Source organism: Bos mutus, chromosome 21 (assembly GCF_027580195.1).
Source record: "Bos mutus isolate GX-2022 chromosome 21, NWIPB_WYAK_1.1, whole genome shotgun sequence".
NCBI classification, from domain to species: Eukaryota; Metazoa; Chordata; class Mammalia; order Artiodactyla; family Bovidae; genus Bos; species Bos mutus.
In genome coordinates this window covers 64,549,068-64,564,154 of record NC_091637.1, presented here as the reverse complement: position 1 = coordinate 64,564,154, position 15,087 = coordinate 64,549,068, and positions in this window count along the sequence as shown.

Genomic DNA, 15,087 nt, shown 5'->3' with positions numbered 1-15,087 from the left:
AGAGACCCTGAGAGTTCCAGCCCGGACATAGAGCCCTGCACTCTGCTGGGCCAACCACCCTCTGGGCCCGTCCCTATCAGGGAGGTTTAGGGAAATGGAGAAGGACCTCTAGGCGAGCATGGGGGGTGGTAGAAAGGAATCCCAGGTGTGTAACCTCTGGGGAGGATACCAGGAGGTCCTGAGCAGATGGATCTTCAGTGTGGGCTTCACTTGCATCCGTTAGTTTGCAGACAGATGCCGAGGGCTGGGAGGGGTGGCCTACTCTTCCCCCCACACCTGAGTGGGGGGTGACCTCTGCCTCTCTGAACCTGGCTTTTGGGCCATCTCACAAGGCCCTGGCAGGTTTGAGAACAGACTTACTGTCCTTGGCCCTAAGGCCCTAAGTCCGCACCCTAGAAGAAGGACCTAGTCTGGGTGGCCTCCTGGAGGCTGGAGGGAAACCCCCACTTCCTTGTGGACGGCTCCTTTTCCTTGTCCACCTCTGCTGAAGATCCAGAAGCAGGGGGTGCTCTGGGAATGGCTTTGGAGAAAGATCACGCAATAGTTGCCCAACCAGCTTCCCGCCCCATGGCCCCTGCCTTTCCGTGACCTCGTTCTCTCCCACGAACGCTCTTCTCAAGTGAAGAAACAGTCCAGAGATGGAAGGACTTTTGCCCGAGGCCCATGGGCTACAATGGGAGCGGCCAGAGGTCCACTGGAGCTCCTCTGACCGCACCCCGCCCCGCACCCCCCCCCCCCGACTTCCCTCCGAGGACCCTGACCTCAGCCTCCAAAATTATCCCCGGAGGAAGGGAGGGCTGGGTTGCCAGCCAGACCCTAAGGAATGGGGGTGGAGGGGCAGGGGGAGACCTCAGGACCCAGCAGCTCCTCCCCACCTCTCCTCCCACCAAGTCACCAGGTGCCTGTGTGGACAGTACCGAGCACCAGGGGTGGGGGCTGGCAGCCATGGAATGTGCCCCCTCTAGACTCCTCCCTTCCCTACCTGGATCCCTTCCCACCACTGCCCTCCCTGGTCTTGGAAAGGGAGGGAGGCCTTGGGAGGGCGGTCTCCCTCACAGACTTCCTCTGGAGCCCAAATGTCACGAGCTCAGGCCGAAAGGGCACTCCCCTGGCTGGTTGGCACCTGCTTGCTAACCCCAGCTCCATCCCCTGCCTGTTGAGCACTGGTCACTTCCACTCTGAGCCCAGCTTCCTTGTCTAGAAACAAGGATGGATATACCACACTTATCCCCAAAAGGAACTCGGGTTTTCGTAAGTAGAAACCCACCATACTCACAAGACCTGGCCCCTTCCTGCCCTTGCAACAGCTGTCACCACCAGGCCTCCACCCCAGGCAGCCAGAGAGAGCTGCTGGCCAGGGATGAGGTGCCCATCCGGTCCGGCAGGCTGAGCCCTTTACCAGAGCCCTCGCAGAGCCGCTGCTGGGAAGCCGGTGGGGTGTTCCTGCCTGCCCGGATCTATAAACCTAGAGCTTTCTGTCGCTTTGCTCTAGTCTCAACAAAGGGTTTGTAAATTCAGGAGCCCTGAGATTTCTTTTCAGCCGGCAGACACTGAGAAAGGGTAGCTGAGGAGCCGTGGGGAGGGGAGGTTGGCGACTGTCACAGGCTTCCAGGCTGCACAAAAAGAACGAAAATGCCAATCCAGCCCCTTGGGGAGAAGTCGACACCGCCTGCTGGTTGCAAGCAGACCCTGGGGGCTGGGGGGGAGCACAGGGCGGCCCCTCCTCTCTCTATACTTCCCTCCCCTCCCCCCACCCCTTTCCAGAAGAGGCGGATGGCCCCTCCCTCGGAAGATGCTTGGCCCCTGCTCATCACAGCCTGGCGTGGCAGGTGGTCCACACAGGTAGCAGAGGTCAGACCTGCCTGACCGAGCTGAACTCCATCCCTTTGCTAAGCCGGGGTGGCTCTGCCTGCTTCTCCGCCCCTCCCCTGCTCCCAGCCCAGCAAGCAGGGGCAAGACAGCAAGTGGTCCTCTGGTTAAGAAAAAACAGGCTGGGCTTCAGCCTTCCAGGGCAGCAAGGTGATGAGTGAAAGTTTTCTGAGAGAATCAAAGAAATGTGCTCTCCAGCCTTTTCCCCTTCCCCCAACTCCTCTCCCCCTCCCCACTCTTCAAACACTACATGGCCCCCGGCCTTCACCAGCCCCCTTTGCCCTTGATTAAAGACAGAATCACTGATCAGAGAAGCCCAGCAGGGTCCAGCTGGAGGAGCCTGGGAGACCAGCTAATAATCCTGGGTGCCCGCAGCGGGGGGCAAAGCAGTCTGGGGGCGGGGCTTCAGCCCCACCTTGCCATCCAACTCTGGGCCCCTACTGGTCCAGCCCTAGGTGAACACGGTAGAGCTGGGGGAAACTGAGGCCTGGTGAGGCCTACCGGGAGCCTTGGTTCCCTCTTGCCCCCAGATACTGCATCCTCCACCCTCCCTCCAGAAGAGGACCCGGCTCTCCTGGCCCTGTCTGAGAGGCAGCTCTTCCCACGGCGTGCGTGCTAAGTCACTTGGGTCACGCCTGATTCTGTGCAACCCCATGGACTGTAGCCCGCCAGACTCCTCTGCCCGTGGGATTCTCCAGGCAAGAATACTGGAATGGGTTGCCATGCCCTCCTCCAGGGGATCTTCCTGACCCAGGCATCTCCTGCATTGGCAGCTGTGTTCTTTACCGCTAGCGCCACTTGGGAAGCCCATGGCACTTCCCATGGCACTGCTCCTGCAACCAGTCAAGCCGAGTGCAGAAAGCTCAGGGCTCCTGGTTAGAGCCCTAAAGCTGAAATATCCTAGAGACTGCCAGGTCGGGGTTTGCAGCGAATGGGGACTGCCTTGCTGCCGCTCTCTGATGCCCCCTGGGACTTAGATTCGGGTTTAGCTGAACCTCATCAGGGCCTCTTCACGGCTGGACTGGGTCAGGATGGCAAGGCCCACTTCAGAGATGAGCATGCTAAGGTGTGAAGACACCGAGACAGGCGTTCAGCTAATGAGTAGCAGAGCTGGGATTCACGCCAGAGGCTTCAGGGACTCCGAGCTCCCAGGCTCTCTGCTCTGCCAGCCACGTGGTGGGAGACACCCAGGCCCACAGGAGGACCGGGACACCCCCGGGACCCAGCTGTCCTCTCCTTGGGTCGGGGGCTTTGAGCACTTCTTGCAAACACCGCAGAGCTGCGTGACTGCCGTGATGACAGTTCTTTTCCAAAGCTCAAGTTCATCTTTGGAGAGAGAAATTATCTCTTTTTCTGCCAAGCGGAGGGGGCTTGGGGGCGGAGGATGGAGAGAAATGAGAGACACACCCGAGCACATTTCAGATCTGAGAACATGATGGCTTGGTTTCGAGTTCAATCAGAGAGAAGCCTCTTCAGTCTGAAGTGGCGTTGCGCTCAGCTGGGTGGGAGAATGTGGCCTGGAGAGGCATGTGACAGAGGCCCACTGCGGGGGTCTCGGCGGGGCCGCGGGGGGCTCAAGCACCCCACACAGGCCTGCATGTGACATGGGGAAGGAACAACCTCGGCTCCCCAGCAGGGACGCGGACAAGAGCGCCTGGTCTGGGTTGTCTTTAGTGTTGACTTCTGCCCAGTCGCGTCTCTTACGGATTTCTCATCCTCCTCGGATGGTAGGATTCAAAAATAGATTTTTCTCGCTTCCTTTCTCGCCATTGGAATCAACGTGGATGTCAAGTTCACAAGTCTAATTGTCCACGTCATCAATCAAATTATCCTCTTAAAGGGCGCCACTGAGTCATGCTGTGCGTGTGGGGAGCTCTCGGGGGTCTCCAGAAGGGTTAATGACAGCTCCCCACCCCACCCCCACACCCTATAGGTAAACTCACACCGCCCCCACCCCTGCCCCACCCAGGAGGGAGGAAAATCAAGACCAAGAGGAGAAAGGAGTCTTTTCATCACTTAGCCTGTCGTTGCAGGCTTTGGCAAAAAGTACAGTAATTCTTCATTCATCAGAAATTCCCAGAAGTTAATTTTCCACAAAATGGAGGTGTAGCTCTTTAAATGTAGTCGTTTATCCATTCAGCATTGGCTGAGCTCCTACTGTGCGTCTGAGGCTGTGCTGGGGGCGGGGTGTGTACAGAGATGGACCCCAAGGTCGTCTCTCTCTTGCGCGAGTTCAAGGGGCAGAGGAGACCTAGAGGTCAGAGACCTCTGCCCTCCAAGGGGGCGTGTGCTGGGAGGCTGTGCGCACATGGGCAGGAGGGGGTTGGTCCTCAGGTTGAGTGTGTGAGGGTGTGCCACTCCGAGAGGACCTTTGGGCATGCGGGCATGTGATGGTTCAGGAGTGTGGGTTGTCCACTGTGACTGGGGCAGGGGTAGGCTGCAGAAAGAACATTACAGAACTTCCAGCATTCTGGGTCTGAACCCCTCTCATCTATTCTGGAATGTTCTTCAGTCTCTGTCCTTTCTCTCATACCAGGGTCGACCCACGGACACATCTTGCCCAGACTTGTGCCAAGTCTTGGGAAGTGGGCTGAGCTACTGCCACCCATCTCTGCCATACTTACCCACCCTACCTTCCCAGGAGGGTCCAGCCAGGATGCTCACCACAGGCTCCGGCAAGGCGCCTGGGGGTCAATCAAATGAGGGTAAACAGGGGACTTCCTTTAGCCACAAAGAAACCATCCTCTCAAACCCTGAGCCCCTAGAAGAAGGACCCTCATCCTGACCCCAGTTGAGGATTTCGTGGGGTGGTGACTGTGGCCAGATCATAGCCTCTTTCCATCAAGAGTCTGGGTCTAAGAAAAAGAGGCTGTGCATCGTGGCTCGGTCTGCCACACCTGTCAAGTTCAGGGATGTGAAAACACGCAGCTCTCGAGGAATTTGAGACGGTCCCGTACTATATTTATTCTTGTATTTGTAAGAAAGCATTAGCATTCTCATTCAATTATATTCAAAGAATGTTGCCGACGTCCTGCTGCATCCCAGGCGTTAGGGATCTCTGGCAGAAGAAGGCGCTGCCCTACGCCGTGCAGGGCCCTGGGACAGCCAGGCAGGAGGTCGGGGGCATCACCTGCTTGTCCTCTCTCCCCTCCTTCTCTGAGACCTTCCCCGCCACCTGCCAAGTCCTCCAACCTGCCTAGGACTGGAAGCCACAGAGCCCACGGCCTCCCCATCGCCCCCGCCACCCCCGGCCCCTGCTGCACCGCCCGCCCCAGCACCTCTCCCCACCTGGTGTTGACGGATTTTGCACGAGTGCCTGACCTCAGCAGGGCCAGAAGCGCCTTGCTCAGTCTTGCAACCCACATCCGGGGGCCAGCAGGGCTACCCACCCGGTGTTTGTGGATTAAGTGAGTTAATGAATAAATGAATGAGGCACCAAGTGTTCTCAGAGGGTAACTGCAGGCCCCTGGCAAAGATCCTGCGTCCTAGCAACTGGCCCCCGCCTCTCCAACCAGCGCCTTCTGGCCACCCCTGAACACAGGATTCCAGGGGTGGCCAACCCTTCAAACTGGGCTTCCCCAAGGGGGGTCCCAAGGTTGCAGTGGTGCCCTCACCTTGTTCTCTCCCTGCCAGGACCCTGCAGCATGGCGACAGGATGTAGAATGCAGTGAGACCGTCAGCACCCCCACTCTGACCAGCCCCCTGCCCACCTCCCCCAGGGCCTGGCTCCTGGGCACTGCCCTCCACAAGCCCCTTCCTATGCTCACGCTCTGTGCCTCCCAGACCCCCACCTAGCTGCCTGCCATCGAGCTCCAGTTAGGGGTGTGGGGCAGGGGACATTCAGCATGAGGGGACCCCAGCTTCTTCCCCCACCCAACATACATGGGGTTTCTTGGTATTCCCAGACTCAAGCATGGTCTTTAAGGATGAGCCTTGATTTGATAGGTGCACACAAATGCCCGTTCCTCTTCCCTCTCCACCTGTAGGGGCTCCCCTATCAGCTGCAGAACTGGCTGGGGCCAGAGAGGCTGATCCAGCCTCCCAACGTCACCCAGCCAGGTACTGACTGAGCTTAGGAGCACAGCGTCAGGGTGGAGTGCCCCGTCAGGATGACTTTGAAAGCTGATTGTAAAGTGCTTTGAGGAAACTCTGGGTTTATAAAGAGGTGTGTCTGAAATCTGACCAGGAAGCCCACCGGCTCAAAGCAGAGAAGTCCTGTCACGAGAACAGGACTCCAGCTGGGGAACAAAAGCCTGCTTCCGAAGGTGGCTGCCCTGTCTCCTCACCCTCATTTTCTTCGCTGCCTTCTCCCCCCACTGCCTCTCGCTACCCAGCCGTCCACAAGGGGAGAACCCAGCTCTCTCTGGCTGTCTCACTCCGAAGCTGGTGCCTGGGTGGGAGCCCCGGGGGCTGGAGAGCCTGCCCTCGAGGACTCGGACCCACTTGTCTCCATGTGTCAACCCCTGGCCTCCTTAAAGGCCACCGCCACCTCCCTCGGCCTTCCGAGTTCACAAGCTCGTAGCCCCCACACCCTGGGGGCCGTACCTTCCCCACAGGCCCCCTCATCCTCTCCCACATCCCCATCCTAGCCACCATCTGGTGCACACCACCAGCCTCTCTCACCAAGGCCTGCTTAAGTCCCCAGGCCGCCAAACTCCAACTCCCCGTGGCTTGCAGGGAAGAAGGAAGGAAGGAAGGAAGCGGGAAGGAAGGACTCCTGCCTTTTCGAAACCCGTTTTGGCTCCCCAAGGGCTGCACACTCAGAATTAGGCGCACAGTAGGGTCTCATTAAGCATCTGTGGAATTGAATTGCTCCATCTTATCAGGGACGCGATGCGGATGCATTTGGCAGGGACAAGGGGCACCTTGGGATGCAGACACAGTCTTTTCAAGCCTGGGGAGCCCCTCTTCCCTGTGAAGATTTGTCTCCATCCTGGAGATGAGCTTCTTTTCAGCACCTTTCTCCTGCCTCTCTCCAATGGGCCAATTATTTCCGATCGTGTTTTATTTAATTCTGCCTGCCCTCCATGAGCGGCAGGCAACAGCCTGTACTGGTCACGGACGGCGTCAGGACCGAGATTGATCTGTGCACACGTGGAGGGGACCCTGCTGGCTCATTCTCACCCTGGTCATGGTTGTTCCTCCTCCGAACCCCCTGCTAAGTGAAGAAGATACAAGGAACAATCTTGCATTTGTTGTTTTCTGAATAGTTTCTAGGCACCAGCGGGGCTGACTGGAGAAGGGAAGGGGCACGGAGCGTGGGTGGTGGCTGTGTGGCTGGTGGGTGAGCTTGGGAAGCTGGTTTGGGCTCCCCCTGGAATGCTGTTCGTTCCCAGGGGTTATAGTGCAGCTGTGACCCCTCTGCGGAACAGTCGTGCAAGAAAGAGAGGCTGAGCCCCCACCCAGCACTGAGTCCTCAGTTGGTGCTCAGAGCCACCCGCCGCCCGCCTCTGAAATGAGGCTGCTGCTGACCACGGCAGGACGCAAATGCGCCACGCAAAGGCCTGTCACCATCCAGGTTCCTTACGCGCACCGTCCAGGCCCATGTGCCCTGAGGTTGAACCGTTCGCTGGTCCAGAACCCACAATCCATCCCTGGGGATCTGGGCCCAGCTTCGTCGTTCCCCACTTGGCACCGTGAGTTAACAAGGAGACCAAACCGGAGGACTTGTGAGGCCTGCAGGATGCGGGCAGGGCCCCAGTGGGAAACAGATGGCACATACAAGATGGTTGATGCGGGGAGACTTTAATAAAGGGCTATTTACAGAGATGTGGGCGGTGTGCGAGGGGATGGGAGGGATAAGCCACCCCGTGGGCCTATGGGGCGAGGGGGTGCACTGTCACCCCGGAGCTTGGGGCGGAGGGCAGGCTTGAGCCCAGGAGTCCAGGAGGACCCTTCCCATCCTCCAACGTGCTCAGGTCCTGGGGCCTCACCCAGCTGGCAGCAGAGGCCTGGAGTTCCTGCTGTGGAAGTTTAGGGGGGCCTCCAGGTGCCCAGAGCAGGGGCAGGACAGAAATAAAAGAGCCCACGGAATCAGAGGCATCGCCAGACCCAACTGCCTCCTTCCAAGCCAGGGAAACTGAGGCTGGAGGGGCCTCCTTCCGGGCAGAGCTGGGATTTGAACCCAGGTCTCCTGGCTGGAACCCTGGCCCTCGCTGCTCTGCGGGTGTACTGGCTTGGAGCAGTGCTTGGATTGTGGCCCCCTGTAATGGGAAGAACGCAGTGGACCAGGATTCAGGGAACGTACCGCGAGCTGAGTGAGCCCCATTCTGGGCTGGGGGCAGGGGGCCGACTCGGCCAAGTGGCTGCTCAGGGCCGGGCATCAGGACTTGGGGAGGGCCCTAGGTGACCCTGGGGAAAGTCTTTCCCCTCGCAGGCCTCAGTTTCCCCACTTGACTTTCCCCGGCTCTGACTTCTCACCCAGGCACACGCCCTGCTGCCTGGGTGTTGGAGGAGTTGTGGGCCAGGTGAGGGAAGTGAGAGGGGAAGGGGCCATCCCTGCAGGAGGAGAGGGTCTGAACTGTAAGCTCTGCGGCTCCAGGAGGGACCCTGGGGCGGGCAGCTGCCGACTGTGGTGCTGGAGAGTGGACAAGGGACCCACAGAGACGGAGAGTCAGAGATTTGGCGGGGACAGAGCCCTGGGATCCAGCGGCCTTTCAGCTATGGGAAAGGAGAGGAGTTCACAAAAGAAACAGAAGAAGCTGCCCAAAGGCGGGTAGGGCCAGACCCGGCTTCCTCTCGGCTGGCCACCCCAGTAGCCCTTCTGGCTCTGAATTTCCAGTTCCTTTCAATCCACGGGCTCCTTCGCTGACATCCAGAAACACTCTTGAATCCCTCATGTTTGTAAGTATGGAGAAATCCCAAATGCCAAGAGAGACAAGAGAGTGAGGAAGGGGAGGGTCATTGGTTCCCCATGAGGCAGAGACATCAGTTAAGACCAAGGTTGGGAAGAAGCCACTGGGGCAGGTTAGGTGGGTTCCTCTGGGGCAGAATGGGGGCAGGATACAGAGGGACTAAGTCGGAGGTGAGGCATTGGAGGCAATAAACCACAGCTGTGAACAGGAAGAAAGAGGGTGAGATGGGAAAGGGCTTCATTTTGCAAAAGGTTGTGTGTATGTGTGTTGTTCAGCCGCTAAGTCGTGTCCGACTCTTTGTGACCCCGTGGACCACAGCACGCCAGGCGCCTCTGTCCTCCACTGTCTCCCGGAGTTTGATCAAATGCGTGTCCATCGAGTTGGTGATGCTGTCCAACCGTCTCATCCTCTGTGTCCGTGTCTGCATTTAAAGATGGGAGAGACTAGAGGGTGTTTACAGGCAGAGAGCCTGCAGATGTGAAGCGAGGGCACAACTGATTAATTGAATGAGAACACAGTCTCTCCCCTCTGTGAGTTCCTGGTCTGGTGCGGAGAGGGGGATTTGAACCGACACCTCCACTAATGGGAGACGCGCTGTAATTAAATTACCGCTCCAGCCGCCATCATCTGCGCCATAGCAGGCACTGTGTGATTTCCCTCCTGTGGGCAGAGAGAGAGTGCTGTCCTGACACATGGAGCACCGGTGTTAATTGTGCTTTTAACTTTCAAAGTGGCTTCACATGGATTATATTTACTCCCCAGAACCCAGTGTTTGTCATGTTCAGCTTTAGATGCTGGTGAGCCGCTTGATGCAGTGGGAGGTGGCGGGGGTGGTGGGCGGCGGTGGGAAGCTGATCATTCTTTATGCCTCAGCCATGTAGTAAGACACAAGGTGCGTTTGTTGAGTGAATACATGATGCATGGATGGACGGATGGATGGATGGGTGAATGGCTGCATGAAGGGATGGATGGTGGATGGGTGGGTGCATGGATGGATGGATGGATGGGTAGGTGGGTGGACGGATGGGTGGGTGGATGGATGGGTGGGTAGATGGACGGATAGATGGATGGATGGATGGATGGGTGTGTGAATGGATAGACGGGTGGATGGATGGATGGGTAGGTGGGTAGATAGATGAATGGGTGGGTGGATGGATAGATGGAAGGATGGATGGGTGGGTGGATGGAAGGATGGACGGGTGGGTAGATGGATGAATGGGTCGATGGATGGATGGATGGATGGGTGAGTGGATGGAAGGATGAATGGGTGGGTGGATGGATGGATGGGTGGATGGGTAGACTGATGGGTTTCACTGTGGAATGTTAAATAGGAAAACTCTCTCGTGTCATATGGATAAACTGAGGCCTGGTGACCAGGGCATGTGGCACAGTGCCTGTGTTTGGAGGCATTAATGCATGACAATGACCAAGCTTAGGCCAAGCATCAGTTATCTGTGGGCCCCAGAAGAGTCACAGACACCTTCTTCCTCTTCTCTGCCTCGGAAAGGTGGTAGTGCTGGTGGTTTTCGGCTCTGTGTTCCCCCATCCACTGACCTGTGGACTCTGGGACTCTCAGGCCCAATGGAAGACGGGACCTACTCCTAGGGGGGCTTTGTCCCACCTCTGACCTCACGCCCTGGCTCATGCTGGGCTGTACTTGAAATGTCCACACCGTGCCCACCTCCCAAGGCCATTCCATGCTGAGTGCCGCCTCCTCCAGGAGGCTTCCCATAAACACCTGGCCAGGCTCCTTGTGCCCGTGCTGACCTGAAGACTTCTGCCGAGGCGGCAAATGTCCGAGAGTGGAGGGATGGGATAGAGTGGGGGCTCCACGGCACCCAGGGGCGCGAGGCTGCTCTCCCCCCTGCTGGGCACGGACGCACAGGGCTGGCAGAGCTGCCATGGCTGCCCCGTGTCCCACCAGCTGGGTGACGGGCAGGATGTGGGCAGGGATTCCCCCGGGAGGAGCTGCTCCAGCTTGCTCGCGATCGGGGCGCCTACCTCGGCAGCTCCCTCGGCCTGCACATCATTGTCACCAGTATTTTTAACTTGGCATGGCTTTTAGTAAACCCTCCGTGTGTGAGGAGCAGTAAATGATTTGAGAACTTGACTAATTAAGACACAGCTCTGAGGTTGCGGTGGGAAGCCTCTGTGGTTGGTTCCAGGCCCCCTCCCCTCCCCAGAAGCCTGCCCTCCTGGAGCTGCCCCAGAAGGGCTCTCCTCTGCAAATGTAGAGAGCAATGCCTCTGGGCCCCAGAACCCCAGGGCCAGGGCGTCCATAGCCCCAGGGGAAAGGTGGTGTGTGCTGCGGCAGGGGGCCCCTGACACACACACACACCTTCCCGCAGCCTGGCCCTGTCTTAGAGCCCGCCATCTCCTCCAGGCAGCCCTCTCACAGATGCACAAGGCTCTCCAGGGTCAGGCCAGAAATGGGTCTATTCAGGGCCCTCGGAGGGCAGTGGCTCTGTTGCCAGTTGCTCAGCTCCTGACCTTCACGTTCTTGGTTTTGCCTTCATCTGAGGCCCAGGCGAGGTCAGTCAGTCAGCTCGCTGCTCTACAGCCAACCATTGCTCCTCTGAGCTCAGGGTTTCAGTGGCCCAGCACAGATCGTGGGGGACCCATCCACGCTCTGCTCCCCTCAGAATATGGGGCAGAGTCCCTCCTTCTCCTCTCCCCAACCCCGCCCTCCAGGGCCCCCAGGTCACAGCTCCTGGCTCTCTCTGGCTTCTCGTCCTGCCTGGGAGATGGACACTCGGGGCCAGGAGATACCCTGGTGCTGGATGCTCCCAAAGGACAAGAGTGCTCCTCCCCTCTGGGGGAGCCCAGGGGAAGGACTCCCAGTAAGCTGCAGGGTCTCCCACCGAGGCAAACAGTAGGTGCTCAGTAAATGTCAGCAAGACCCTGTCAAGGGAGGTGGGATGGCCAGGCCTCCTTGGGCGGGGTTGATCTTGCAGAAAAGCAGAGCTGGCCATCACTCTCTACATGTGACCTCAGGGACCCCCCTCCCAACTTGAAAAGTAGCTACTCCACCCCCCCAACTGATGACCCCACCACCCCCCACCTCCAGAGTGAGCAGTCAGAACCCCAGCACCTGCTCCCACCCACCACAGCCTGACTGGTGCCTCAGAATAGGGGTCTGGAACCCCACCGACCTCAGTGGCCACATCTGTAAGATGGGGGCTCAGGATTCCTGCCCAGGTGCCCCCTGCCCCAGGCTCCAGCGAGGTCATGGAGCTGGGCTTGGAGCAGAGCTCCCGGACCGGGTTATCAGCACTCCTATTAATTGCTATTATTACAATAATTAGGAATGTGCCCACTGACCTTTGGGGAAATTGAACCTCTCTCAAGGGCGGCAGAGCCTTCCTGACAGGCACCCTCCCCCTCTGCGGAGCCAGGCCACCTGCTCGGGGGTGGCCGGGCGATGACTGGCCGGTGGGCTGGCCCGCAGGCACCCCGGAGCCCCCGATCGTCACGGAGCTCCCCCGGTTCTGCACGCCACTTAGTTCTGCCCCTGATGGGGAACACTGTCTGAACAAAGCTCTTGGCCCCGTTCCCGGCTCCCACATCTGCCTGCCTCCGCCCCAGCCCCCCCCAACGGCTTGTCAAGACAGAAGCTGGCAGGGAGGGGTTTGCAAACATGAATCGTGGCATTTACTCGTATGTTCCCTGGCCCCGACTTTGTAAAAACATCTGCGGGTGACTCTTCCTCGAGAGAAGGGAAGCTGCTGTTTTTTTTTTTCCTCTGAGCCTTGCCGGGAAAGAGGCAGACGGGGGGCGGGGGGCGGGCGGGGAGATGCTGGAAAGCCGTGTAATCAAGATGGGCACATTTCTCGGGGTGTGTGGTTACCAACTAATTAGCAACTCTGAAGACCGTGACCTCGGGGGCCCAGCAAGGCGGCCCAGATGCCGCTGCGTTCCATCACATGGTCCTCAGGCCCCAGGGAGAAGGGTCCACACTCTGGGGACAGGCCACTGAGAGCCCGTGGGCTGGCAAGGAGCAGGCCTGTGCAGACACATGGGTGCTTCCATCCAGAGAAGTGCTGACCATCACCGGCTGCACCGCCACGCCCCCAGGCCTCAGTTTCCCCTCCGTAGCCGAAGAACGGTTATGACAGCACCCAAAGACCATCTGGATCCTAGTCCCAAGATCTGCCCCGTCGATGCACCTCCATCAAGCCTCCCTCTCTCCCCTTCCGCCTAAGGCTGGCCGTGAGGCCTCCCTGCTCCCCGCCCCCCCACGGCTAGCCTTCCTGTCCTGACGTCACACCCTCACTGCCCGCCACCCCTGCTTCCCACACACCCGGGAGGTCCCTACGCGGACCTCAGCTCCTCTGGCCCCTCTGCCTGCAGACCCTTCCTCAACTCTGTTGCTGCTTGTTGGTCAACACACCAGCCCATCTTGCAGGGGCCAGTCTGGGGAAGACCCAGCAAAAACACCAGGCTGACCTGTTCTCCACGGGACCCCCTAGGAAGGGGGACCCGGCACCTTCACCCACAAAGCAGCAACTGTGGGCCCAGAAAAGCACCATTGCTGGATCTGTGCCTTCTCCCAGGAGCCCCAGAGCAGCGGACAGGGGCCTCTAGGACAGATCTCAGCTGGGCGAGTCTTCCTTCAGTGCAGTCCAGGGAGTGAGCTCCCCGTTGCTAGAGGAAGCTGGGATTTCATGCGGGAGGGCAAGGTTGTGGAGAAGAGCACAGGCAGACAGACTGACAGACGGTGGGACCAAAGCAAGCAGCTTTCGCCCCTCTGAGCCTCAGGGTCTTGTCCTGCAAGATGGAAATGATAGTAAGACCAATGACCTAGGTCCTTGGTGCGCAAAGTGTGTGCCTGGGGGGGCAGCTGGGGGCCAGTGGTGCCCAGAGGAGGAAGAAAGGGAGAGTACAGCTGAACCAGGGCCCCCAGAAGGGTGAGCCCTGAGCTGGGTGGGGAGCCCAGGGCCCTCAGAAGGGTGAGCCCTGAGCTGGGTGGGAGCCCAGGGCCCTCAGAAGGGTGAGCCCTGAGCTGGGTGGGAGCCCAGGGCCCTCAGAAGGGTGAGCCTGAGCTGGGTGGGAAGCCCAGGGCCAGGCCCTGGGGACTCTCTCCTACCCACCGAGCTAGCAGAATACCTGGGTAGCTCAGGCAGGCCTGAGAGCCTTTGAAGGGCTTCCCAGTGGAAGTGACCTTGGGGATAGACCTTGAAGGGGACAAATGAGTTCGCCAAATGTAGGGCAGGGGGAGGCCTTCCCAGCAGCGGGGCCCAGCGGCAGGACAAGCTTGCGGCAGGACAAGCTTGCGCCAGGGAAGGCCAGGGTGCCCACGCGCCTGTCTATTTTGGGTGGCTCATCCGTCAGAGACACTCCGAGTGAGGGGAGCAGCCACCTTCTCCTGCTCCCCCGCCCCCGCCAGGGCTGAGGGTCGGAGGGTATTCATGGCCGGGGTCTCAAATGCCAGGCCAACGGGCGGTGTCCCGGAGGAGCCTGAGAGCGGAGCGGAAGAACGAGATCAGAGATGTGAAAAGCTCCAGCGAGCATGCAGCGGCCTGGGGGAGGACAGGCAGTGTGCACAGCAGGAATGCCACAAAGGGGCCCAGCCGGGGGTGAGGGAGGCGGCCACGGGGCCTGGGGACCCGGAGGCCCAGGCCTCCCCCTGGATCGGAAGTCGGAGTCAACTCCCGACTTCCGGGGGGGGGCCTCCCCCCCACCTTTGGCTCCCTTGCCAGCAGGGCTCCCTCCCTAAAGGACTTCATCCCACCACCTTGCTTTCCTTCCACGGGATCAATGGGGAGACGTGGCTGGAGAAGGCTTACATTTGCCCGAGGTTCCGGAAAGGCTGCGTGGCGGGGGCGGGTGAGGGCGGGGTGAACTAGGAGGTGGGGAGGGCCTGGAAGTTTCCAGAAGGTTGGCTCCCCTCCCTGCACATCTAGCCGGCCACAGCCAGCTCGCATCCCCCTGAAGGTCAGGGCCCCACCCCAGTCTCGGCAAACCCGCGGCGCCCCCTGCTGGCGCCAGTTGGAGGACTTAGGGGGGCCCCCCCACCCCTGGGGGGCGAAGGGCATGTGCCTTCCTCCTCCCGCCAGCCAGCTGCCCTGTTTCTGTCGTCAGCCAGCGCGTGTCTATTTCCTAAAAGGACGGTACGTGCGGCAAAAAGATAAGGGGGAAGCCATTATTAATGAAAACAGGTGAGGGGAAGATATTTATTATCATTTTCAGCCTAATGAAGCCTGCGGAAGGCTCTCTCCGGAGTGATCAATCCATCCGAGGCCTGCGTGCTCCCGGCCATGGAGCCACAGGCCTGTCATAACTCATGTCGCAGAAGTCACGGCGCTCCTCTGTGAGTCCTCAATGCGGCCCCCTTGCTCGAGGGGGAGGACGGAGAGTGCGGCAG